We start from the raw sequence: 26,186 nt of genomic DNA on the forward strand, positions 1-26,186 counted from the left end.
TCAACTCATTTAGCTCTGAGCTTCTCAGGTGACAAGACAAAACGGGAAACACAGTGATTTCTTACCCTTTGCTCTTCTAACAAAAGAAACAACACTAATCAGAAGAGACACGCATTTTAAAGCAATAAAATCAAAGATGAATTTATGGAGATCCTTGTATAAGTAATATTGAAATACACAACAAAAAGTGCTTAGATATTTTCCATGCAGCCCATCTCTTTTATATTGACTCTCAGCAAAACATGAAGAGTATTATTTAAAACACAGTGGAATGAAGACAATGTAACAAAAAAGCATTGTAATGTGATAAGGATAGGTAAATTTCTGGTCATATAATTTGATAAAAATAGACAGCATGGAAGGTTTAGAAAACTAAGTAGACTATTATTTTTAAATATCAATGCTTGCTTTTCCAGTCTTCTTAGAGATACTATACAAGAAGCAACCTGAACTTAGGGTCCCTGGCTAGTGCCTAAAACACAAGTATTATGCACTCTTAATTGAAAAATTATCCAAGTGCTAAATGGCAAGTTTGCAAGTGACAAGGTATCACTGTTCTGAAAATGACAGGAGCCCATTTGTATTTTGGTTCAAATGGAGCGTAAGCCCCCTTCTGCTACATATTAGGCAGCAGAAACAACTGTAGACAAAGACAAATTTTTTTCAGGAAGAAACTTTGGATTTGCTTAAGTGCTCAAACGAGATGAAAAGAAAATCAATACAATAGAGAATCAGCAACACGGAAGAAGGTGCCCCTCTGAGTTTCCTCCTCTCCATCCACCTCCACATTCTCCTTTAATTAAATCCAGTTTCCTTCAAGCACTAGTACTCAAGATAATTATTAAATAGCCAAAATTAGTATTTCTATTTTGTTGACCATTATTGCCCATTCCACAGGCAACAGAATCTCCAAATTTACCTCTTCTTAGTCCTTACAGCCAAATCTAGGACATCCCACTGGGATTGGACAGATTACAGATTTTATAGTATAATACAGAAAACAATTGTGGAAAATGTGTATCTATTCTAACTGTTTCTACTATCTTTAAAATCAAGTGTATTTTGTGATTTCCCAAAAAAAGGGATAATTCCACAGTAGTTTTTATACTTTTGCTTTAGAATTGCAAAGCACAATATTTCATGTATTATAGCAATTAAAGAGGTTTGCGTGGGCTGGTCTGGAAAGCAAATTATGTTTTGTAGCATTGTTACTTTTAGAAAATGAGCTCTCAGTCCAAATAGACATTTTTCAAATGGACTTTTGGGGTATAACTATCTGCACAAATTGGAGTCTACTAGTACTTTATTCATTGATGACTTTGCTTGCTCATTTACTGAAGAAACATTAACAGATGTCTACTCTGTTTCGGACACCGTCCTGGGCACTAGGATACAGGTGGTTCTCCCACCACCAGTACACCCATTAAGGAACTCACTGTAGTTGGTTGGGTTTGGGGGTGGGGCATGTAAAAATTACTAAAATAATTATTCAAAGGATGCTCAAAACACCATGGATGCAAACAAGATGAAATGATTAATTCTTCTTCGTGGAATTGGGTAAATTCTCCCAAAGGAAGTTCCACTTGAAATGGATCACCAAGAATCAAGTGGGACTTTCCAGGCAGAGGGAATTCCAGGAGAATGAAAATTCAAGAGCAAGAAATTGGAAGTTTGAACAGCAAGGGGAGAGAAAGCTAAAAAGGAAGGCCTTTGAAGAGCTTTTAGTCACTATACTAAAGAGTTTAGAGTTAATGTTGTAGGTCATTGGGATCCATCAAAGGTTTTAGGGCAAGGCACTGACACAATTAGATCTGCACTTTATAAAGACTAATTGTAGGACTGCCGCAGCAGAGTGTAGACACTGCTGAAAAGCACACATGTACACAATAACCTCGAAAACTGAACATTCTTTCTTTGACTCTTCATCACAATAATCCCTCCACTTCCAAATATGCTTTTACTTAGCTGCTGAAACCATCATAATTTTGCAAAGTTTGAGTTCATGTAGCAAAGACAGATGGGTTACCATTGCGCCTCCAAGTCTTCACGTGAAGAGCATTAACTTCATGCTAAGTTGCCTATTAACAATTTTATTTCTAAATACCTTTCTCCATCTGGGAGAAATCTTAAGGCTTTAGCCATGGATTTAAAAGCAAACAGGCATCTTTTGAATTTAAATCTCTTCTGCTTTTTTTCCTCAGTAAAATGTGATCAGCATAGAATGGATGCCTTAGGTTCTTGCTATCATCAACCTACACATCCATATGTGACCGGGTGGGTGGCTGTCCCTTCTTTCTATGTTCCAAGCTAAGGCTCTATCCATCTCCCCCATATTGTTTTTCCAAAGTACTCACCTTTACCAAAAATCAAAAAATCAGAAAGAAGGAATCATCATTACATAAGCTCAACTCATATGAAAAGAACCCTTAAGCACTGGCTGGAAAATACCTCAGGAAAATAACCACAGGTAACTAAAAGGGTCCACAGCACCGCAAACACTAAGAACAGGAACCAAATGCATGGTCTGGACTTTGCAGCAGCACCTGCCTGATTTCTACCCCAAGAAACCAACCTGGACACTTATAGAGCCGGAAAGAAAACAGGCGTCAATGGGCCAGTAGGTGACAGCAAAACTACTAAGAGCACTGATGGTAAACACTAACTAGGTTTAGCCAAGACAGCAAAGTAATCAGACTCAAACCCCTCATTACCACCTGTGGCACATCCCTCATCCTCCCTGCCCCCTCCCATTTTTCCTAACGCCGACCCTCCACCATGGAGAGTCCAAGATCACGCAGTAAATACAACTATGACCAGTGAAAACTCTCAGAGCTTTGGCCATTACCATACCGAGCAAAACCTAAAAGGATTTCACTGGGGATTTCAGCCCAGAACACTTTCCACTTTTACGCTTAAATCTGCGCTCTTATGTGGAAAGCTACATTACTATTAGTTCAGCCGTGATTTTTTTTTCCTTGAAAACATAATTCTTCCTGACTTTCTACTGGGTTGTATTTTCAAAATGGTTCAAATTCACAGTTTACACAGCCCAAAAGAACATTACTGAGAAACTATCCCCCTCTCAAACCCAAACCCCTGAGATTAAGTAATAAAACTAAATAATACAGTTGAAAGCCAAGGACAGACTGAGTTTCAACAGCCTTTCCCATGTAGAAAGAATTACAGATTCGCCTTCCTTTTACCACACTAGTTGTATATTCCTTACCCATAGCTCAAACTAAATTCCAGATCTGAAAAACTCAGTGTATCCCTTATTCCCACTTACAAGTCTTCCACCAAGAACATACCTTCTGAGTGGTAGGAAGATGTTATTTACTTTAAAGTTTTGTCATTATCTCAGTCCTCCAAGATGTCTAAGGTCAATTCTCTGACAATTCAGTAATGGCTCTAAAGAGAAGAGGTTTCTCCACTTGCTACCTGAAGGTCAGACACTCAGGTAAGACAAAAACGAGAATTGTATTACTGGGCTCTCTTAGAAGCTGAAATATTCCCAGGGAAGAGGAAGTATTAAGAAATTTAAAAGGGAGAGAGAGATCTTAACAAGTCTGATGTGGCTTTATGCTTGCTTTCTGGCTTTTTCTAACGTATTATTTCTGTGTGTTTTATGTTTTATGATGCCCAGTTTAATACCAACATTCATTCTTGCCCTTAGGGGTTAGTTATGAGTTCTAATTAGAATTAAGGAGCAGATTGTTTGTATTTAATCTGTCTGTCCATCTTCTCAGTAATTGAGTAAAGCTCTTAACTCTACTGTAAATATCCCTGGATTTCAATTAATTTGTCTTACTCAGACACAGCAACACAGATTGTTTTACTTATGGATAAACAAACCCGTCACAACTTTTGTATTTCAAATACCCAGCATGATTTAGTTATTTCATCTTTTTAGAAAGAGATGAAAGGATGATGTCTTGCTGGGTTACAAAAAAAAGTAACATAAAATAAACTAGGATGGAAACAGAAATATCTTGGAGATTATTTTTTAACTCAAATGAATTAAAATAGACATAGACTACAAGGGAGTCTGGGCTCCCTATTACTGGTTGGTATTGAAAACCTAACATCTCTAAGGAACCCAGAGTAACATTATCTCCCTTTCTACTGCAACACTTAGAAAAGAAATGCAGTCTCAAGTATTCTTTTTTAAATGAGAACATATTACATATTTATTCTCAAGAGAGGATGGATACTTCCTCAAAAAGTTGCTTTAAAAAAAAACCTAAACAAAGTCTTTTGGGTAGCTAAGAATGCACCAAAGATTCCCTAACGCTTTACGTTTGCAATAAAGTGCTCATTATTAAAACCAACCTCCGTATGCCTGTTATCTAGGAAACTCTCCTAAGGCATTAGCGGAAACAAGCCATGGGGAAGGGGTGGATGGATAGTAAGGGAATTGCAGCGCACAAAGAGTTTTTATTAATTCCATCTATTTTTAAGCCCAGGAACACATACTATCACAGACACGGCTTGCCCCCTTTTTATCCTTTTAAAAATAAAAAAGGAGCATTGTTTCCCATCATACACACACGCGCGCGCGCAGGCACACAGCGCCAGCACCGGATTCCTGCGAGCCCTCCTCGCCCCCAGCCGCCCCCTCCCGTGTCGCACGCAGCTGTGCCCGCAGCCCCCGCGCGCCCCGGCGCACCCCCGCGGCGGCGTCACCTACCCTGCCCGGAGCGCGCGACAGATGCGGGACGGCGGCTGCCCTGAAGGAAAAGGCTCCCAGGACCAGCGGAAAGAAAAGGACAAGAAGAAGGTGGGGAGAGGAGGCTCCTTTACTTCCCACAACAAGGGGAAGTGTTGTGCCCCATGCACTTGGTCTCTCTGCAGCTGCGGTTTCGGAGGAAATGCGCGGCGGCTGAGCTGCGGTGGAAAGTTGGGGGTGTTTCCTCCCCCGCCGCCCGCGCCTCGGTCCTCTCCGGCCCCCGCCGCAGCCTTGACCGCTCCTGGGCCTTCGAGACCCTGCCGAGCCCCGCCGGTTTCCTCCCGGAGCTGGGCTGGGTTGCCACATGCACTTGAGAAATCCTAGCAGTTGCGCAAAGAAGAGTCCCAGAAGTTAGAGTGATTGTGTGTGAATGTGTAAATATACAGTGCAAGAGGCTGGAACAACTGAGCGGGGCCAACCCTCAGACGCAGCCCGGGGTTTCAGATTTCATTTGGCAACTGGCAGCTTCAGAAGATTCGAGCCGCACGACTGGGGAGGCCGGCAGGAGCCCTGCCCTCGCCCACCGCCTCTCTGCTCGGTTATCTTGGAGCCTGAGTGACACTGCCGGGCTTCCGGCCTCCCGAAGGCCAGACAGAGCCGGCCCTGCCTCCATCCCTCCGCAGCTGGCATCACTCATTTCATTTCTAGTGTATCATAGATACGTATCCGTCCAGATCTGGGGCTGTGGGTGCGGAGAAGGATGGAGAATAAGTGTCTCCTGCTCTCTAGGAGCTCTGCATTTCTTTGGCCAAACCCCACACATCGGTTTTACTTGCTTCCCTCAGCTCTCTGTGTAAAATCTTATTTCTCCAATCAGAGTTACTTGGGTCATTAAACCTGTATTCCTAGAAATGCTTATTTAGATGAATGTCCTCTAGTTAGATCCTTAGAGAAATTCAAAGCGTAATTACTTCCTTATCATGGTTTAAGAGCTCTCAGAATCACACAGAATGAAAAGAAAGAGGACAGAGTGGTAAACATTTTGCTAATGCAGCCGCCTTTCTTCCTGCCACCGCCACAGAAGGTCTATTTCGAGTCTAGATTTTGCAGTATTGGTTACCTGGAATGCCAACTCAAATTATTTCACAAAGCTTTATAAAGCTTTAGATTATTTGGAAATCCTCACCAAATTTCTCTAAGACACATAATAGAGTGTCCTCATTAGGGATCTCCACTGATGTGGAAGAAAGAGCTCACCTTCACATTTAGAAACACCAAAAGTAAAAGTCTGTGCGGACGCTGATATGTTTTTTCTCTTTTATCCTCTTTCTGTGGTTTCTTGGAGTCTTCCTTCCTAGTGAGCTGCCCCATCCCAGCCTGAGGTCCCACTAGAAAATTGATTTTCTGGCTGGAGAATTCTCAGCCCATTAATGGATCAAATTAAGTTCTTCGAGGAAAAAAAAATCTCTTTTGGCATTTCCTTTTTAAAAATGTGCATGGATTTCCTAGCCAGAAGCACTGTAGCTCATTTTCTAATTGGTAGGAATAAATGACCTTCGTCAACTCATATGGCTTTACCGTTCTACCCTCACCTTGGCAGGTAAATGCCAATGGGCAGTTTTAGATGAAAGCTGGAAAACAGTGAAATTAACCAAAATGAAATCTGCATGCATTTGATGGATTCAAAAGACTCAGGAAGATGAGTGTCAATAGGCATGATTCAAGATCCTGACATTTAAAAAAGACAAGGAACCTATCATGTCAGTAACCTATTTCAGGATCTAACAATTATTACTACAAGCCACTTAGACTCAAGACAATATAAAATTGAACTCAAGGTGGTTACTAGGTAGTCCCTAATCTGAAAGTTAAGACACGCCTCTGGGATACTCCCTTGCATCCAAAGCCTTTCCCTTTGCATCTCTTGACTCCTGTCTCCACCCCTTCCACTTGCCATCACTTCATTGACGGGTGTGAAGTGTGTGATTATCTTAAGCTAGACAGAACAACTGAAGGATAGAAAGATCGTCACTTCGGTATCAAGCAGGGAAGAGGTGTACCTATCAAAGGTCCCTCTTCCAGTCCCACTTCTCTGCACAAACAGAAGCGTCACTGTATTCCTTTCCTAGAAGCCCCTTAGGGATTTAGCAAAGATCCTTGTTACAAGAGGGTATAACCTGAACTAGAAAATGCTTGATTGTTCACGTGACTGAGACTATGTTATTCCTCCCTTATTTGTGGATTAATTGGGACTGGAGGACATCCCTCATCCTATTGTAGCACCTTTAAAGGAGAAATAAATTCTTAAACAAGAGACCTGAAAGATCCTAACCAGAGGAGGATGCTCATGTGACTGATACAGACTCCGGGGAAGGTAGTGGCTGTCATTCAATTCCCAGAATTTCTGATGAGAACTTACCCAGGGCATCACCGAAAGCTGAGTTTTACCAGTCAGCTTAATTTTGAGCCCCAGGCATGCTTCGGATTAACTCCACAAAACCCGCGCGTGCTTCAAGGGCGAGGGCTAACTTTCCAGGATGTCCAAGTCGTAGGCGCTCTCAGAAGGGTCTATGAAAGGCAGGTATAAAAAGCAGGCAGGGTTTGAGGGGCCTCAGGTTTACAAGGGGCATGTGCAATACCTACAGGACCAGAGGATTTCAGGGACCTAGAAATGAAATAGGAGGAGGAGGAGAGAAGGAAAGAAGATAATGGCCTCACTACCCATGGACAAATTGTTTAGTATCAGTACTACCAGGGTCAAAGACAGGAAAAGAACCCACAGACAATGGCCCCTGTTGTTGTCAGGCCACTTTGATTGGAATTTAGTTAGAGGAACCTCAGCAAGAGTTTGTACAATCACTTTGTCTAATATTTCAAATATATGGGTGAAACAGTACTATTAAACAAGAAGAGATTAAAAATGTGCCTTAATGCAATTTATTAATTTAAAAATGACAAAGTTTTCCACTGGATCCCTTGCCAGATTCTTTGAAGACCTTAGCATAGAGTAACATATTGTCATGTTACCCACTTGTCCCTTAAGATCAGATCCTGGGGCTCTTTAATTATGTCTTCTTTTGGGAAAACATAAATTCCTAAGAGGGCAAAAAACACAGTAACAAAACTGAATAGTCAAGAAATGCCAAAATCCTAACATTTCCTTCGGGCTCTCACCAACAATGCAGAATCTGTGTGGGTACTAGAATATGCCGAGAAATGATTTCAGGATTAAGAGAGAAGGCTGTGCTTTAAAGCATGTGTGTTTCAAAATGTCTGTTTGTCTTTCCTCTTTTTATTTCCTGGTGGAAGTTCCTTTTTGAGAAAGTCATTTTGTCTCAGCTAAATGGGGTGGAAAGAGATTGAGGGGGTTTCGTGCCCACTGTCCCCAAAACTTTGGATAACATGATGCAAGGCAAGCAGATGTACTCCTACTGGTAAAATGATGGAAACAAGCAAATCCACTTAAATTCCTGCGAGAAAGATAATAAAGGAGAGAAAGTGCGAAAGAGAGATAGGCTGCTATGGTGGCGGGTTCCTTCCTGCGTCTGTAATTCCATCACAGGCCTGCTGTCAGTCAAGGGCTTTAAAAATGAAGCAAGTTACATGCTTGTTTAGATCCTGAGTGGGGCATGGTATCAGCCATCACTATAGTCTTATTGAATTGACATATTTTTGGTGGCATCCCATGTTACACTCCATCGCCCCCTAAACTCCCAGATTAGATGGTATAAAGAAAAAATCCGTGATTAAATTTTATTTCCAAAATAGTATTTGTTGTCTTCTGTCTGATTGCAAAATTAATATATGTTCAAGTCATGAAACTGGGAAACTACAAAGAAGCATAAAAGAAGAGTTTAAAGATTGCCATGATCTCACCATTTAGAGGTAAGTATTGTTAACATTTTGGATATGTCTGTTTCTTCACCTCTGTGTGCATGCCTATCTTATATAATGGTTTGGATCATATTACTACCCAAAGTGAGGTCCTTTTTACCTGAGCCCTGAATTCAAACCTCAGTTTCCAGTTAAAACAGTTTTCTTTGATACTGGTTACATCTGGACTCAGGGCTTTACTGGATCCTGTTAAAGAACTAAACTCTCCCTTCCAAGATATGCAGATTCCTCCCAATCAGTTCCCAGAAACATCTCCTGCTTTATACTTTCAGTGGCCATTTCTAAATCTCTCGCTTACTATTCTAGAGTTTCCTTGTGCTTGCTTACTCACAATTTCTCTAAGGCAGCCTTTATTTTCCCATCATTCACATCTCAGCTCACCACATCCTCTCTCCTTTCTCTACTCAGCCATGAGTACAGGCTTGCACACACACACACCATGCATGTTAATATCACACATGCACACTCATTAAGTGAAACATTCCTCCAGACAGGCAACTTCCCACTTGTGGACTCAGCTCTTAATATAAAACTAATGTGGGACTTAAAATATTAAAACATCTAATTCCATTTGAGCCCTGAGTAACAGCAATATACTGTCAAGATACAAAGTTGAGCTATTAAAACTGCTAACGGACTTGATTACTAGGCACAATTGATCTCAAGCTTGAGCAAATGTTAGTTTCCTGGTTTGGGCTATATCTCAGCTAACTAGAGATGTGGGGCTGAGGTCATTCTTTAAGTCATTTAAAACCAATGAGGTTATCATGGAGAATAAAATGTTTTATTGTTACAGAGTGCAGACATAACTGGCAACTTAGTAAACTATCTTTCATGAAAACTAAATAAGAAAGTGAAAATGAATCAAAATAACTCATTCAAACAGATTGATAATGATGACAAATAATAGGAATATTCCTTATAGTTTTTAAAGTGCCTTCGTATACGTGATGTCTTTTCATTGCAGCAGCCCTGTGAAAAATCTCTTTTTGCTTACACTTTACAGAAGAGAGAACAGAGAGACGCATTGTATACCCCTTGCTCAGAATCTCACAAGCTAATGAGGGATGAAGATAAGACTTGAATTCAGGCCATTTGAGTACAAATTCTGGATTCTTTTCACTAATGTGTCAACAGCCTATGCCAAGGACAGCAAAATTTCCCTCACATCACTTGTTCTGGTCAAGGGCTTGAAAATAATTGTCATTACATTCTTTTGTGAGGAGGAAGATTGTCATCCTCTTACAGACCAATTTTAAACCCCGTTTTAGGTATTAATTTTAATATACTATCCTACCAAACCTTTTATTCAAGTTTCAAACAAATAGCAGAATTAACTGCTCTGCGTCTTTCTCTCCACGTTCACCATCTGTTGCAGGTGCTAATGAACAGTGAATTGGCCAAAAAGCAGGCGGAAATATCAGGGAGAACAGCAAGTGGTTTCAGTAATTCAGAAACTTGAAAATTAGTTCCTGAGAAATGAGTATTAGTTTTAAGATCTTGAAGTGAAACTGAAGAAAAAAAATGAAATGACAAGTTTGCTTTTTAAGACAGAAAAGATAGGCAGAGGCTGACTATGTAAAAAATAGAGTTGAGGATCAGTACTTCCTCAATATTTGAAAAATTTCTCAACATAAATTTCCTGGGAAATCAATGAAAATAATGTGATTTTTGAAAGATTTTTAAAATAAACTAGGAGATATTCCAAGAAGACAATGACTGAAGGGCAGTTCAACATGTGGGCTATTAAGCAGACCAAAAAAGAAAAAAAAAAAGACTACAAAGTTATTATCCTCTCCATTTCCATTTCTTTTCTTGTCTTGTGTCAAATTTCTCAACTTTTTCAAAGTTTGAAAATGGTAGCAAGCAAACTTTGCAAAAGCTTACTTTGCAAGAGTGAAGAGGTTAGGTTGAGAGTAAGATGGGACGAAGCTAAGTTGAGTCTGATGAGGGCAAATGATGGTTTTCTAAATGCTGAGCAATCCATGTTAGATGACTTCGGTGGGAGACTTTCTGCCCTGGGTGCCTTATTCAAGAACGGACAGACCAGTAAAATAGGCTTCTCAATGGTTATTGTGGGGAATAAGCCCGCAAGATGGAAACTGAAGCCCAAGACTTCAGCCTGAGACATGGATGCATTTTCAAGGAAGAAGGATGCTTTTGGATGGGAGGTCAGATGGGTCCATAAAATATCCTCTGAATTAAACTTGGGGAAAATCATTCCAAGTTCCTCAAGAAAGGGAATTTCAAAAACATAAGACAGAGAAGGAGACCATCCTTTGGGGGGTCCCATAAAATTACCTTTACAGGCAAACAAAAGACTTACTCTTCATATGGTAATGTTGTTAAAATCATTATTTGAGCAGATGTTAGCCTAGACTGTAACCAGTAGATAAAGACATCTCGACATATTTTATATTTTTGCTCATTTGTTCTTTAAATTCTCAATGCATTACTTTATAGACTAGAAGACAATGAGTATATTTAATGTGAAGATTTTCCAGGTACTTACCAGGTACATTTTTCTTAGTATGTATGGCACAGAATCTCTAGTTTTGAATTGTATAATAATAGAAAAATCCACCCACTATTTATAAAAAATTTAGTTATGGTATTAATTTTTTTTTGGGGGGGGGTGAGGAAGATTGGCCCTGAGCCAACACCGGTTACAACTCTTCCTCTTTTTACTTGAGGAATAGTGGCCCTGAGCTAACATCTGTGCCCATCTTCCTCCATTTTGTATGTGGGATACCACCACAGAATGGCTTGATGAGTGGCATAGGTCCATGCCCGGGATCCGAACCCCATGAACCCAGGTCCCCAAAGCAGAGCACGTTGAACTTAACCGCTATGCTGCCAGGTCAGCCTGTATCAAATCTTTTGAAAATCAGTTTATAAACATTAAAATATTTTCTGGATTGAGCACTACTCTAGGAAAGCCTAAAACAACAACAACAACAACAAAACTTTTATTTTCATCTCCAGCTTTAATTGCTTATGAAATTCTAAAAGATACACATTTGGGTTGAAGTTTCTCATACTTATTTAAGTCAACATTTGACAAAATCTAGAGAAATGTAATCTTTTGGCTTAAAAGTAATTCAAACATTATCTCGCCCCCGCCATTTCTCTTCTCCTTTTTAGAGGATCACTATAAAAATAGTAATTTCATTAAGCCTCTTATAAAGTTAATGTTATAAAACAAATATTTAATATTAAGCTACTTGCCATGTATAAAATGACTTGTTAATTCCTCATGATGGTCCTCATTGGCTTAAAAAAAACAGAATCAAATGGTTACTTAAGATAATTAATAAAATGCACACAAAGATTATATTGATTTGGAATTTTTGAGACTAAAAATTTATGTTAATATTCCAGTGAAAAGAAAAGAGGATTATAGCAAAGTTTTCCTGTAATTTTATTAGTGAAAAATGCCAAATTTAGTACTAAAATGCTTGTTTAAATTTAGCCCAGTCTACATACAGTTTTTTTTCAATAGATTGTCATATTCAGAGGTTATCTTGCAAGCAAAATAATTTCTACACGTAAAGTCCAACAGGCCAAGAATTCACTCCTCTTAAGATGAATATGTTATTAATTGACCCATGTTATACCCATGTTGACTTTGTAATTACTGGTTCTGTTTCTGAAATGTATGATTTTATATAATAGGTACCGATAAACTTATTAATAGTAAAAAGTTTGCTTTTGCATTTTATCGAGGTAAGATGAGACCTTATGATTGTAATTTTTATTTCATAGCTGTGGGAATCCCCAGTGAAAATAGCCCTTCCCAGGGTGAAGCATACTGTGCTGAACTGTACACTAATAGTCCATGAACACACAGCTTCGTAACAACCTGGGGCGCCATGACAAATTTATGTAACAACTCCTATTAGGCTACTAGTGAGCTTTAATAAGTTAACTTATGGATATATACCTGGCCTTTGTGTGATTTTTTGAGCAGTCATAAGGCTTTAAAATTTTAAAAAATGAATTATTTACTTAAAAGGCTACAATAAAAAGATTAACAAATTATCTACATTGAGTGATATTTATAAACCTCATTGGTCATGTCTGAGCCCCAAAAGTCAAAATTTATTTACTATAATGAAGAGCCTTTTAATTATTCACTACATAAAGTCTCAATATTCACAGAATTAGGGACAAAGAATAAATATTCAGTTTCATTCTTTCTTTAACTTTATTTTGTTCCAATTACAAATGAAAATATATTAAACAGAAATTCGTGATAAGTTATAAGAAAAACATTCTCACAGAAAGAGGAAATAGATGCCAGATGTGTTGATATCTACACCCTAGTAACCCCCTCTCCTTTTTCCCAACTTCCTGTTCAGATGGACTTTGAAAGGAGAAATTGCAGAAACTTGGGGACCTGTCTTTTTCCACCCCGGATTTCCAATACCGATGGCCCTATCCTGGGAAGAGAGGGAAAGGGAAGGACAAGAATACAGCAGCTTTGTCTGAGAGCTAAAACGTCAGGAGTCAAACAAAAATCCACTAATCTTGCCCCTGTGAATGTAGAAGCTGTGATTAGCAAGATGCAAATTGCTAGAGAATTCATAGAATTTTGGTGTCATTACACCTTCAATTAATCAATAGGATACTAAAAATACAACTACGCACATGTGAGACTTTGAAATATTTTGACATTAGAAGAGTTTGTAATAGTTGGGAAAAGACTGAAAACCCTTACCTTAGACTGTCCCCTCACCTTCAGTGTTTGCATTGTTCTTTGAAGGTGGAAGAGCTGTGTTGGGAGGGATAACATACGTTCATTGAAACTACTCTTCTCAAATAGCATGCACAGGATTAATTCATTACACAATTCACCAGAGAGCAGTCGCGGTCACAGCTCTTTCTAGAGTCCACCGTCTAAATATCCTGCTACTACAGTTTTACCAACGGGAACATGAGAGAAATTTGCACAATGGATTCCTTATAAAAACTATTGAGCTGGTTTCAAAATAGCTGAATTATTATTGCTACCATTAATGGAACTCATTAAAATGGCTGTCATGAATCTATCTAGATGGTTCCACTATAATTCTATTTTAATTAACTTGATTGTTGTTTTTAACAATGCTAACAAACAAACTATGTGATAATTTTAACTTAACCTTGGATCTTTCAGCACAGAATTTACAGATTTAAACATTTCTCTTTCTTTTTTAAATTGCTTCAGTGATACTGAGCAAATTACTTTATTAAAATCAACTAATTCCTGTTACCATCAATTATTCTTTCCTTAGCAACCTTCAATATATTTATGTTCCATGAGCACGTTAACTGCCCTCCTGCCTGACCACCAGCTTCATATCACAGCACAAACGGGCTCCAGCATGAGCAATGCATATATTGATGTTTGCCTATTTTAAGTACAGAGGTTCAAACATTTTATGATATACTCATGGAACTGTCAAGCATTTGAGATCCTTTGGATATAATGAGGGTTGTCTAAAAATGAAAGTGCCCAAATCTCATAGTTCAATGTATAATGTAATCTGATTACCATTAACATTATGATTTTATGAGATCTAGAAAACTACACATACCAGAATCTGCACAGGTGCTTCACCCAGTGGAATTGTAAAGGGTAGGGCCATGAGGCTGGAATTAGATACTGAAAAAATGTCATCAGTGCTAAGTGGTTTTCTAGAAACTCCCAACAGGAAACTGATCCACTAATTCTACAAGAACCATAGATTTTCCCTGGAGATCCCTACTTTTTGTTATTCTTTGGCACCAGTTTCTTCAATAGTCTATTCCTCACTTGCTGGCTGATCTCCTGCCGTTATATTTGTAATGTTCTAATAATAGATTCAGTCTTGTTTGGTCCTTGTTAATCAATGTTCTTCAACCAGAGATTTCCTTGTCAGATGTCAGTTGCTGACTCCTCATTAATCCTGTAAGTGTATCCTTTCCAGCTGGGAGTCATTAGTGTCATGATGGTATGCCACAGAATTGTTTTGGACATAAAATGAGTTGCTTCATGTGAACTGAAAAGCACAGTGCCTGACACAGGGAACGCATTTAACCAATGGAGGCTCCTATTATTCCTACCATTCAGCCTTGAACATCTTCCATCGAGTCTCTGCTACCTTAACCCACGGAAAACACCCATCTCGTTCATTCCTCAAAAGCTCTCTGAGACCTTGACCATCGTGAGTCTCCAAGAAATGACGTTGCAGAACCAAGGTGGCCAATACATTCAATATGAATGTTTGTGGCAAATGTTGGAAAAGACAAAGATTTCAAAGACAAAAATCAAAAGGATATTCTTTGGGAAGCTGACAAAGTGAGTCAGGTATCAGTTATATCTAATCCAAGAAAGATGATGCTGTCCGACACTCCAATTAGGTAGTTCTTAATATGTATTCAACTGACTTATGAACAACTTTTTAATTTAAATGGCTGTCTAGCCAAATGGCTCATAGAATTTCCCATCCTATCCTTGAAATTCCTCTACTTTCCTTTTTTTATCTTTTCTCCACCACTCATCCTGTCTTATAGACCAGTCCAAAAATAACCCAGGAGAGGTTTTACAGAGCTAGGAAAGGATTGCTGAGGACAAAGAGGAAATGGGATGGTATTTCCCTCTCACAGACACTGTCCTATCTCCTTTTCTTCTTGCACCTCTCCCAGAGGTTCCCCACCTTTCCCCTGGAATGCCTGCTCTGACTTCCGGGTCAGAATATCTAAGATGGCTTTCCTTATAAAAACTGACCCTATCTTCTCTCCTAAATGAAGATGAGTCTTAATTCAGCCTGTTATGTTCCAGAATCCAGGTGTGAGTGATGGGAGAGAATATAATTACTAATCCAATTGTCTAATTTCAGAGCTGGGTCCCACTGACTAAGGATTAGAGCACAGGTTCCTCTCTGAGACCAAACAGAGACAAGACCAGAACTAGACCTGAAAAAGTGATTTCCCCTTGCCAAACAAAAAGAACAACAACAACAAATGGCTAAAAAAACAAACAAAGAAAAAACCTATCTACTAACTTCAGAGATAGGGGATAAAGGCCCAGGTTGCAGAGAGCTCGCTTTGTCACATTCTACAGGGGAGAAGAGAAATCCTCACTGAAAGGAAAGGTTACTAGGCTTGCAAATAAAAGGAAAAACTCAAGAGAGAGCAGGAAAACAAGGCAAGAAGCAAGCCCCAAATGGAGCAGCATCCCTGAGGTCCATTGCCTGAGGTGCTCTACATCCTCACCTGCTCAGCTCAGAACTGGAAGAGTCCTCAGTTCAGCTACTCAGCAGTCATGTGACTAGGACGATGGGAAGCAATCCACCCTGCTGCCACACTGACAGCAGCAGGTAATACGTTCCTAATAACTTTGATTCAAATCATGAAGACATTTTCTCACGTAAACATTGTTCACATGGTGGATAGTTCCTGGAACATTTCTGTGTGATGGAATTCGACTTCTATGATGAGACAGCATCTTTGAAATAGTAACCAATGTATTTTTATTTCTAGTATTCCCTTCTACCCTGTGCCTTCAATCTATAAATTCATTTGCTGCAGGCAAGGGATGGTACAAGGAAAACAATGAAAACAGCAATGAGCCAAAAATAGGTTCAAAACCCTATGACTCAGGGTAAAGGAAAGACTAGTATAAATGGGTGTTCAACGAGGGGAGACTACATTGTCATTTAGACATTGCTCCTCAACTCTAGTCTAGAAAGAATTCCCGAATGTGGGGAAATAGAGGATAGGAAAGAGGTGTAGTGAGAGAGAGGAGAGATGAAGGAATGAGACATAAAGTGACACACACGCTTGGGCAAAGTCATTCTGCTGAGATCTCCAAGCGTGCACCTAAGTGAGCATGTCCACTACTCCCACCCAAGAGTTGTGCAGGAACTGAGGCCATAGATGGTCCTGTTTCCACATCAGTAAACAATGTATATTTTGCACTCAGAGAAGCTATACCAGTCTCTCCCTTTGATAGCCCATCAGCCTCTATCCATCCAGCGGAAAAAACAACCACCTATTCAAGACTTTGCTCAGTTCTTATACTACCTTATGTTACCATCCACATGGACAACCTCCTTTCAACCCCAAACTTGCTAGTAGGCAATGGAGGCAATACTGAGAGGCAAAAAGTATTGTTCCAAAAAATGAAAAGAGGGTGACAGGTCGGAGGGAATGCCCTCCCGAATATGTGCACTGTTACGTTTCAGGTACCTTAATGGGTAAAATCAGATATCGTGGGCATGCTAATGAGTTTTATCTTCATTCTAAGAGTTTTTACTTCATTCTGAGATACTAAAGGGTCTAAGAAAGAAATTGATGCGATCAAATTTGTGTGTAGAGCAGTGGCAGTGTAAAGAATGGAGGGTCTAATGAGAGAGGATATAGGTTAGCAATATTTATTAAAGACCTATTTTGGTTTGAGAACTGTGGTAGACACTTTGTGTAGATTGTCTCACTTGATTCTGTAATCAGTAGTATGGAGTCTGGGAGAAACTGAAATTCAAAGATTTTAAGTGGCATGTCTAAAGTTACCTATGTAGTAAGCAAACAGCTCTGGGATGAGAACCTGGGTCTGTCTAACACCCACTGCTTTTTCCTCTAGTCCATGTTCTCTTCCAATTTCCCCGAGCCTAGTTTAGAAACAGGCATTAACATCACAACTTTTTCATAAATTGGGGTCTGGCTGTCATGGACACCAGCCATACTATACTTTGTTTCCAGTTTCAAAAGAAATCCCTTAAGCACTATTCTTCATTACCAATAATGATTAAAACAGTAATGAGTTCTTGAACGGTAATCAATCTTCTCATACCCAAATCAAGCATATCTCATTTAAAAATGTTTGAAACAGGTAAACGAAGATTGTAATTCACGTGATCAAACACCACAGAGAAAACTGAAGCAAGGCAGCTACAAAAACAAGGAGAGAATGGATTTTACAAGGATGCTCTTGGAAAGGATGTAATAATTGCAGACAGACAATTCTGACATTTAATTGCCTGAAATGCTCTCTATATTTGTGAGTGGCAGCAGACGAAGGATTAGGGCTTCAAGACCAGAAAATAGTCTCCATGCAAACAAGAAAAGTAGGCAGCAAGGGAGTCCTAATTCAAGTAGGCAAACATCCAGAGCAGAAGGTGGTAGGAGTGGCAGAGAGCTCAAAGTCCATGCAAACAATAAGCAGGAGATTCTTACAAGTTGACTAAGCAGCTAGACGCATGAGGTCAAAGAACCAAGAGTCAACCATCAAGGGGTAGGCGGCATTGTAGGAGTGAGGGACAAGCGAACAGAAAAACAGATGCCCAGCCCCTGCCATGCGGCAAATGCTCTGAGAAAGGGACAGTTGGCCCTCTCACTTTCATCCTGAAACCCTCCATGTGAGCCTAAAGATAGTAGTCTGGAGATTGAGTCCTTGAGAGTAGAAGACCATTGTGGCAGATATATTTTTAGATCAGGTTGGAGACACACTCATGCAGCCTACAAGAGAAAATGGTTTAGTAGCTGCTGATATTGCAAATAGCCAATAAAATGTCAATGAAGCCCAGGCTCCCTGTCACAATATTCCAGCATCATCATCTGTGTATGCAAACTTCAATAGACAGACATTAACACTGTATATTGCATATTTTTGAAGTTAATTCTAGACCCATCCAAAAACCTTTTATTTTTTTTAATTTGTTTGGAGATGCACGACAGGAAACCTAAGGCAAGAAGTGATGCAGTGCTCTTTGGTGCTCACTGCCTACAAATCAGTTCTGAAGTAGCCAAGAGCTTCTGAAGAGAAATTTCAAGTGAAGTTCCCTTTGTGCCTGGGACGTGCTGGGGAGGCTTAAAATAAGAAATGGCTTGATTTTATCAGTTGTTTGTTCTCCAATGGAGAATGTTGTTCACATTGTCAGGCTTCAGAATGCTGGAAAACAAGATGATCTCCAATGACTAAACGGCCAAAAGGCAGGTATGGGGTGGGAGGTAAAGAGACTAGTAAAGGTGGCTGCATAGGTATTCTAGCCTAAAGAAGGTTCTACGGTAAATGTTGCTCTAGGATGTGGAAGATTTTAGCTTGAATTATGTTTTTTTTCCTTTTGCTGGTACCCTTCGAATCTGAAAACTACTTTTCTGCTGGAGTTCATAAGAGCAAAGGAAAGAACTGGCCTTGAACTGTGATGTGTTATTTATGACTTGCAACCCCCTTGACATGTATTTATTCTGCAAAACTCACTCCGCATCTCTGCCCTCTCCTCCCATCATGGACACCACTACCACTGGCAAACCAAGCAGTAAGGTGTTAGGGTTTCCTGTTGTTATTGTTTCTTAACATTTTATTTTACCTACTGTTTAATAATACATTTTGAGAATGAAAATCTATCTACCTTTACTGTGCTAAAGTGATACAAGCAGGGGGTTTTGCTGTATGATTGGCCTGGAGAAAGTAGAGATGTGACACAGAATTAAGTAGCAGAAGCAATACACAAGAAAATAACCTCAACTAAGGAAATGTCAGAGTCTGATTGAATTGTAGCCCCCTCTGTCAGAGCTTCTCCTCCTGGGAGCTTTTCTCTACTCATGTACTGGAGTGGAGCAGTGTGTGTTTTGTATGAAAGTGCAAGTCCAGGAGAGTTTGGAAGATGGCAGTGTAACAGGATCCTGAACTCACCTCCTTCCGTGGACACAACAAATCTACAACTACCTGTGGAACAATTTCCTCTGAGAAAGATCTGGAAACTGGATAAAAAGAACCTCCACCACAAGGGACCACACAGACAGGGGGGGAAGAGGCAGAGTCACAGCCCCACTGAGGATAAAAACCACACCCCAGCTATGGCACTTCACAGCCTGGAGTGATCTCAAAGGTATGGAGGTCTTCCTGGAGGAGGAGGGGATGTGAGCTCCACATGAGGTAAACAAGGTCTTAGATCCAGCACAAGAGAGATGAGATCCCACAATACTTGGCTTTGCTGGTTTTGAAGACCAACAAGGCATATGCCCAGGGAAACCATAGAACTTCAAGGAAAGGAAAACTTGCTCTTAAAGTGCCCATGCACAGACTCAGTTGGCCCAGAAACCAGCACAAAAACACGAGATGGGAAAGTGCATAGTCCATTTGTAAAAGAGAATGACTTACTAAGCTCAGAGCACATTCTAGAGAGGCAGGAGGTGGTTGGGCCCACTCACCAGGGACTGAGACAGTGGTGGCAGCCATTGTTGTCACCTAGTTCAATCATGCTGACACAAAAACTGGCAGGTGCCGTTGGAATCCTTCCTCTAGCTTGTTAGTGCAGGGGTCTGCTCCACCCAGTAGAGCCCTGAGGCAATTGTGTGCAGCAGGGAGCCTGCCCCACAGACCAGCCCCACCCACCAACAAGCCTGCAGCAGACTTGTGACCCCAGACCAGACTTGTGCCATTGGACATTGCAAACAGCCACACAGGGGATCTGCCGTGCCTATCAATACCTGAAATGGTTGTGTGCTGCTGTGCCTGGGGCCTACTCCGCACATCAGCATTCCTGAGGTGGTTGTGCACCACAACGCAGCAAAGCCAGCTCTTGTGAGAGGCCAACCCCGTCCAAAAGCCAGCTGACAACAACCATGAGCTACACAGCTAGCATCACCTGAAGCCTGCTTCATCCACCACACCGGAGGCAGCCCAGCACAGCAGGGATCTGCACCAGGGGCCTGTGGCAATTGTGTGCCCCTGAGCCTAACAATTAGCCATGCTGGGGGCCTGACTCGTTTACCAGCAAAACTGCAATAGTTGTGTGATATCGCATATTGCAGGCAGCAGTGCTGGGGGCTTGTCTTGCCCTATAAAATGCGTATAGCAGCCACATGCAGCCAAGCCTCACAACCAGCTAGCCTGGGAGACAGCCAAGCCTACCTGTGCACCAGCAGCAATAGCAACTCTGCCACGAGAGAAGGATACACACAGCCCACCCAGGGGTCACCCCTGGAGCATTTGGCATGGGTGACAAGAGGGGAACACACTGCTGGGCCCCATAAGACATCTCTTACATAAGGTCACATTTGCAAGATTGGAAACATAGCTGATCTACCTAATACAAAGAGATAAACACAGAGAAATAGGCAAAATGAGGAGACAAAGAAATACGTTCCAAATAAAGGAACAGGAGAAATTCTCAGAAAAAGAACTAAATGAAACAGAGATAAACAATCTACCTGATAAAGAGTGCAAACTAATAGTCATAAGGATGCTCACTTGTCTGCAGAGAAGAATAGATTAACACAGTGAGAACTTCAATAAAGAATTAGAAAATATAAAAAAGAACCAATCAGAGCTGAAGAATACAACAATGGAAATGAAAAATTCACTAGAGGGAATCAACAGTAGAGTAGATGACACAGAGGAATGGATCAAAGATCTGTAAAAAAAGAGTAGAAGAAATCACCCAAGCTGAACAGAAAAAGGGAAAAAGAATTAAGAAGAATGAGGACAGTCTGAGGGACATCCAAGACAACATCAAGCATACTAACATCTGCATTATAAGTGTCCCAGAAGGAGAAGAGAGAGACAAAGGGGCAGAGAACATATTTGAAGAAATAATACCTGAAAACTTTCCTAACCTGGGGAAAGAAACAGACATCCATGTATAGGAAGCCCAGAATACCAAACCAGATGAACTCAAAGAGGCCCACACCAAGACACATTATAATTAAAACATAAAGAATTAAAGATAAAGAGAGAATTCTAAAAGCTACAAGAGAAAGGCAACAAGTTGCATACAAAGGAAACCCCATAAGGCTATAAGCTGACTTTTCAGCAGAAACCTTACAGGCTAGAAGGGAGTCACACAATACACTCAAAGTGCTGAAAGGAAAGAACCTACAGCCAAGAATACTCTACCCGGCAAGGTTATCATTCAGAATGGAAGGAGAGATAGAGTTTTCTAAACAAGCAAAAACTAAACCAGCCTTGTGAGAATTGTTAAAAGGACTTATTTAAGTGGAAAAGACAAGACCACAAATAAGAATAAGAAAATTATCAAAGAAAAAGTATCACTGGTAAGGACAAATATGTAGGAAAGAGACTGGATCAACTACCTGTAAAGCTAGTACGAAGGTCAAAAGACAAAAGTACTAAAATCATCAATACCTAAGATAAAAGGTTAAGGGATACACAAAAATAAAAGAGGTGAAATATGATGTCAAAAATGTAAAACTAGTCAGGGAGAGTAAAAGTGTAGGGCTTTTGGTAAGAGATCAAACTTAAGAAGCCATCAATTTAATATAGATTGCTATTTACATGGGTCATTATATGTAAATCTCATGCTAACCACAAACCAAAAACCTATACTAAAACACACACAAAAAAGAGAAATGAACCTAAACATAACACTAAAGAAAGCCCCCAAATCAAGAGGGAAGAGAAGAAGAGAAGAAGAAAGGAACAGAGAAGAACTACAAAAACATACAGGAAAAAAGTAACAAAATGGCAATAAGTGCATACTTATCAATAGCTACTTTAAATGTAAATGAACTAAATGCACCAAACAAAAGACATAGGATGGCTGAATGGATAGAAAAACAAGACCCATATATATGCTGTATACAAGAGACATACTTCAGACCTAATGACACTCACAAACTGAAAGTGAAGGGATGGAAAAAGATATTCCATGCAAATGGAAACAAAGAGAAAGCTGGGCTCAATATTTATATCAGACAAAACAGACTTTAAAACAAAAACTGTAACAAGAGACAAACAAGGCTATTACATAATGATAAAGGGAACAATCCAACAAGAGGATATAACACTTGTAAATATCTATGCACCCAACATAGGAGCACCTAAATACATAAAGCAAATGTTAACAGACATAAAAGGAGAAATTGACAGTAACACAATAATACTAGGGAACTTTAACATTTAAATTACATCAATAGATAGATCATCCAGACAGAAGATCAGTAAGGAAACATTAGCCCTAAATGACACATTAGACCAGATGGACTTAATAGACATACACAGAACATTCCATCCAAAAACTGCAGAATGCACATTCTTTTCAAATGCACAAGGAATATTCTCCAGGATAGATCTCATATTAGGCCACAAAACAAGTCTCAATAAACTTAGGAAGACTGAAATAATATCAAGCATCTTTTCTGACCACAATAGTATGAAACTAGAAATCAACTACAAGAAGAAAACTGGAAAAGTCACAAATATGTGGAGATTAAAGAAACTGCTATTGAACACCTATTGGGTCAATGAAGAAATAAAACAAAAAATTAAAATAATACCTCAAGAATTAGTGCCAGCCTGGTGGAGTAGTAGTTAAGTTTGCATGCTCTGCTTCAGTGGCCCAGGGATTGCCAATTCAGATGGTGGGTGCAGACCTAGCACTGCTTGTCAAGCCACGCTGAGGCAGTGTCCCACATAGAAGAACTGGAAGGACATACAACTAGGATATACAGCTATGCACTGGGACCTTGGGAGAAAAAAAAGAGGAAGACTGGAAACAAATGTTAGCTCAAGGCCAATCTTCCTCACCAAAAAGCATATCCTTAAAAAAAAATACCTGGTGACAAATGGAAATAAAATTATGACATACCAAAATCTATGGGATACAGCAAAAGCAGTACCAAGGGAGAAGTTTACAGCACTACAGGCCTACCTCAAGAAAAAAGAAAAAAATCTCAAATAAAAAATCTAACAATATGTTGAAATGACCCAAAAGAAGAAGAAAAAAGAAACCCCAAATCAGCAAAAGGAAGGAAATAATAAAAATCAGTGCAAAAATAAGTGAAATAGAGACTAAAAAGACAATAGAAAAGATCAATGACACTAAGAGCTGGTTCTTTGAAAAGATAAACAAAATTGACAAACCTTTAGCTAGACTTACCAAGTAAATAAGAGAGAAGGCTCAAATATATAAAATCAGAAATGAAAGAGGAGAAATTACAACAGGTCACACAGAAATATGAAGGATTATAAGAGAATACTATGAAAAACTATACATCAACAAATTGGAGAATCTAGAAGAAAAGGAAATGTTCTTAGAATTATACAACCTTCCAAAACTGAATCAAGAAGAAACAGAGAATCTGAACAGAAGGATCGCTAGTAAGGAAATCAAAAAAGTAGTCAAAAACCTCCCAAAAAACAAAAGTCTAAGACCAGATGGCTTCCCCAGTGAATTCTACCAAACATTCAAAGAAGATTTAATATGTATCCTTCTCAAATTCTTCCAAAAAATTGAAGAGTAGGGACACTTCCTAACTCATTCTACCAGGCCAACATTACCCTGATACCAAAACCAGACAAGGACAACACAAAAAAAGAAAATTAAAGTCAATTTCACTGATGAACATAGATGCAAAACTCCTCAACAAAATGTTAGCAAACAGAATACAATAATACATTAAAAGGATCATACACCGTGGTCAAGTAGGATTTATTCCAGGGATGCCAGGATGATTCAACATCAACAAATCATGTGACACACCACGTTAACGAAATGAAGAATAAAAACCTCATCATCATCCCAATAGATATAGAGAAGGCATTTGACAAGATCCAACATCCATTTATGATAAAAACTCTGAGAAAAACGGATATAAAAGGAAAGTACTTGATCATAATAAAGGTCATATATGACAAACGCACAGCTAACATTATACTCTATGGTGAAAAACTGAAAGCTATCTTTCTAAGAGTGGGAATAAGACAAGGATGCCCACTTTTGCCACTCTTGTTTAACATAGCATTGGAAGTCTTGGCCAGAGCAATTACGCAAGAAAAAAATAAAAGTGATCCAAATTGGAAAGGAAGAAGTGAAACTGTCCCTATTTTCAGATGACATGATTTTATATATAGAAATCTCTAAAGAATCCACCAAAACACTATTAGAAATAATAAATAGAGTAAAGCGCAGAGTAAAAAATCAAAATACAAAGTTCAGTTGCATTTCTGTACACTAACAACAAGCTAGCAGAAAACGAAATCAAGAATACAATACCATTTCCAATCACAACCTAGAAATAAATTTAACCAAGGAGGTGAAAGACCTATACACTGAAAACTGTAAGACATTGTTGAAAGAAATCAAAGAAGACACAAAGAAATTGAAAGATACACCATGCTCAGGGATTGGAAGAATTAGCATAGTTAAAATGTCCATGTTACCTAAGGCAATCTACAATCAATACAGTATCAATCAGAATCCCAAAAACATTTTTAATGGAAGTAGAACAAAGAATCCTAAAATTTATATGGAAAACAAAAGATCCCGGATAGCGAAAGCAATCCTAAGAAAAAAGAACAAAGCTAGAGGTATCATACTCCCTGATTTCAAAAGATACTATAAAGCTATAGTAATCAAAACAGCAGGGTACTGGCAGAAAAACAGACACGCAGATCAATGGAACAGAATTGAGAGTCCAGCAATAAACCTACATATCTATGGACAGCTAATTTTTGACAAAGGGGCCAAGAACATACAATGGAGAAAGGAAAGTCTCTTCAATAAACAGCATTGGGAAAACTTGACAGCCACATGCAAAAAACTGAAAGTAGACCATTTTCTTACACCATGCACGAGAATTAATTAAATTAAAAAACACAAAAAAACAAAAGGGCCAGTCCATTCACACAAATTTAACTTTCGTCTCAATAAGAATAAATAAAATAGGCTGCCTAAAGCCAACAACATGGACATATTTGTTCTGTAAGCCCCCAAATGCCTACCACAATTACGAGTACTCACAGTTATGAGTACATAATTGGCCCTTTAATAATTTGTTGGCTGATTGAGTCATGCATGAGAGTTTTAGAGCCTGCAAATGGCAGAGCGGGGTATGTAATTATTGTGACATCCATGAAATAAATGGGACCTAAAAAAGTTAATGCATACGATAGTGGGCAGTATGACCAAAAAATGGCATCAGAGAAATCCTGATATGAGTAGGTCACTAAGTATTTCAGCTGGTGATCCTTAAGAGGGAAGAAACCAGAAGAGAAGGACCAGAGCTGAACACTTATTTTCTCCTGGGGAATTAAGAGAGTTCTTTCCTCTTAGGGTAGGAGGCAGCTTGGAACAGTACAAAGTTCAAAGTTCAGGAGGACTGTGCCAAGAAGTTGGATGATGGAGGAGCCAGGGGTGGGTGAATCAACAGCACAGAATCACACAGGAGAGCCAGAGCTGCCTTGGGATCACCCTGGAGCTCGTCAGACTGCTGGGAATTTGGCAAAGCCAGAGCACCAAATGAGCAATGAGAAGCAAGCACAGAGCCAGAAGCCAATAGCCGGTAAACAGTGTGAATGCGGCAGAGTGAAGTCATTATTTTTGTGAGATCTTAACTATGAATACAAAGTCGTTGGTGACTAACATGTCTTGAAACAACAATCTAAACATTCTCCTATTTTCTGAGGTGGTCATAATTTCCCAGTGACTAGCCCCAGGTTAGGTTTTGCTTTGACAAAATCCCTAAGAACTTTTCCAGAATCATAATCACCTGAAAGTCCTAAGTCCTAGGACAATTTTTTCCTAAAACAATGCCTCTGAAATTCTGTTACTTTATTCCATGAGTTGGGATCCTAACAGCCCAAACACTTTGAAGATCATTACTTGTAATAGGTGGCGTGACTTTAAAATTTCTTAATAAA

General features: G+C 39.4%; 1 protein-coding gene across 4 annotated transcripts in view; it reads right to left on the reverse strand.

The window, feature by feature from the left end:
- Positions 1 to 26,186, reverse strand: part of ARHGAP24 (Rho GTPase activating protein 24) — a 705,468-nt gene that overhangs the window by 457,847 nt on the left and 221,435 nt on the right. The window contains exon 1 of one of the 4 annotated variants that reach the window (XM_014854138.3): positions 4,688 to 5,283. The exons of 2 other annotated variants lie outside the window; for them this stretch is intronic. The gene's annotated coding sequence lies outside the window, so the exon portion shown is untranslated. Of the gene's footprint in view, positions 1 to 4,687; positions 5,284 to 26,186 lie in introns of those variants that run through there. One more of the 4 variants, XM_070505412.1, reaches the window with a different exon arrangement.

Source organism: Equus asinus, chromosome 3 (genome assembly GCF_041296235.1).
Source record: "Equus asinus isolate D_3611 breed Donkey chromosome 3, EquAss-T2T_v2, whole genome shotgun sequence".
Lineage (NCBI taxonomy): Eukaryota > Metazoa > Chordata > Mammalia > Perissodactyla > Equidae > Equus > Equus asinus.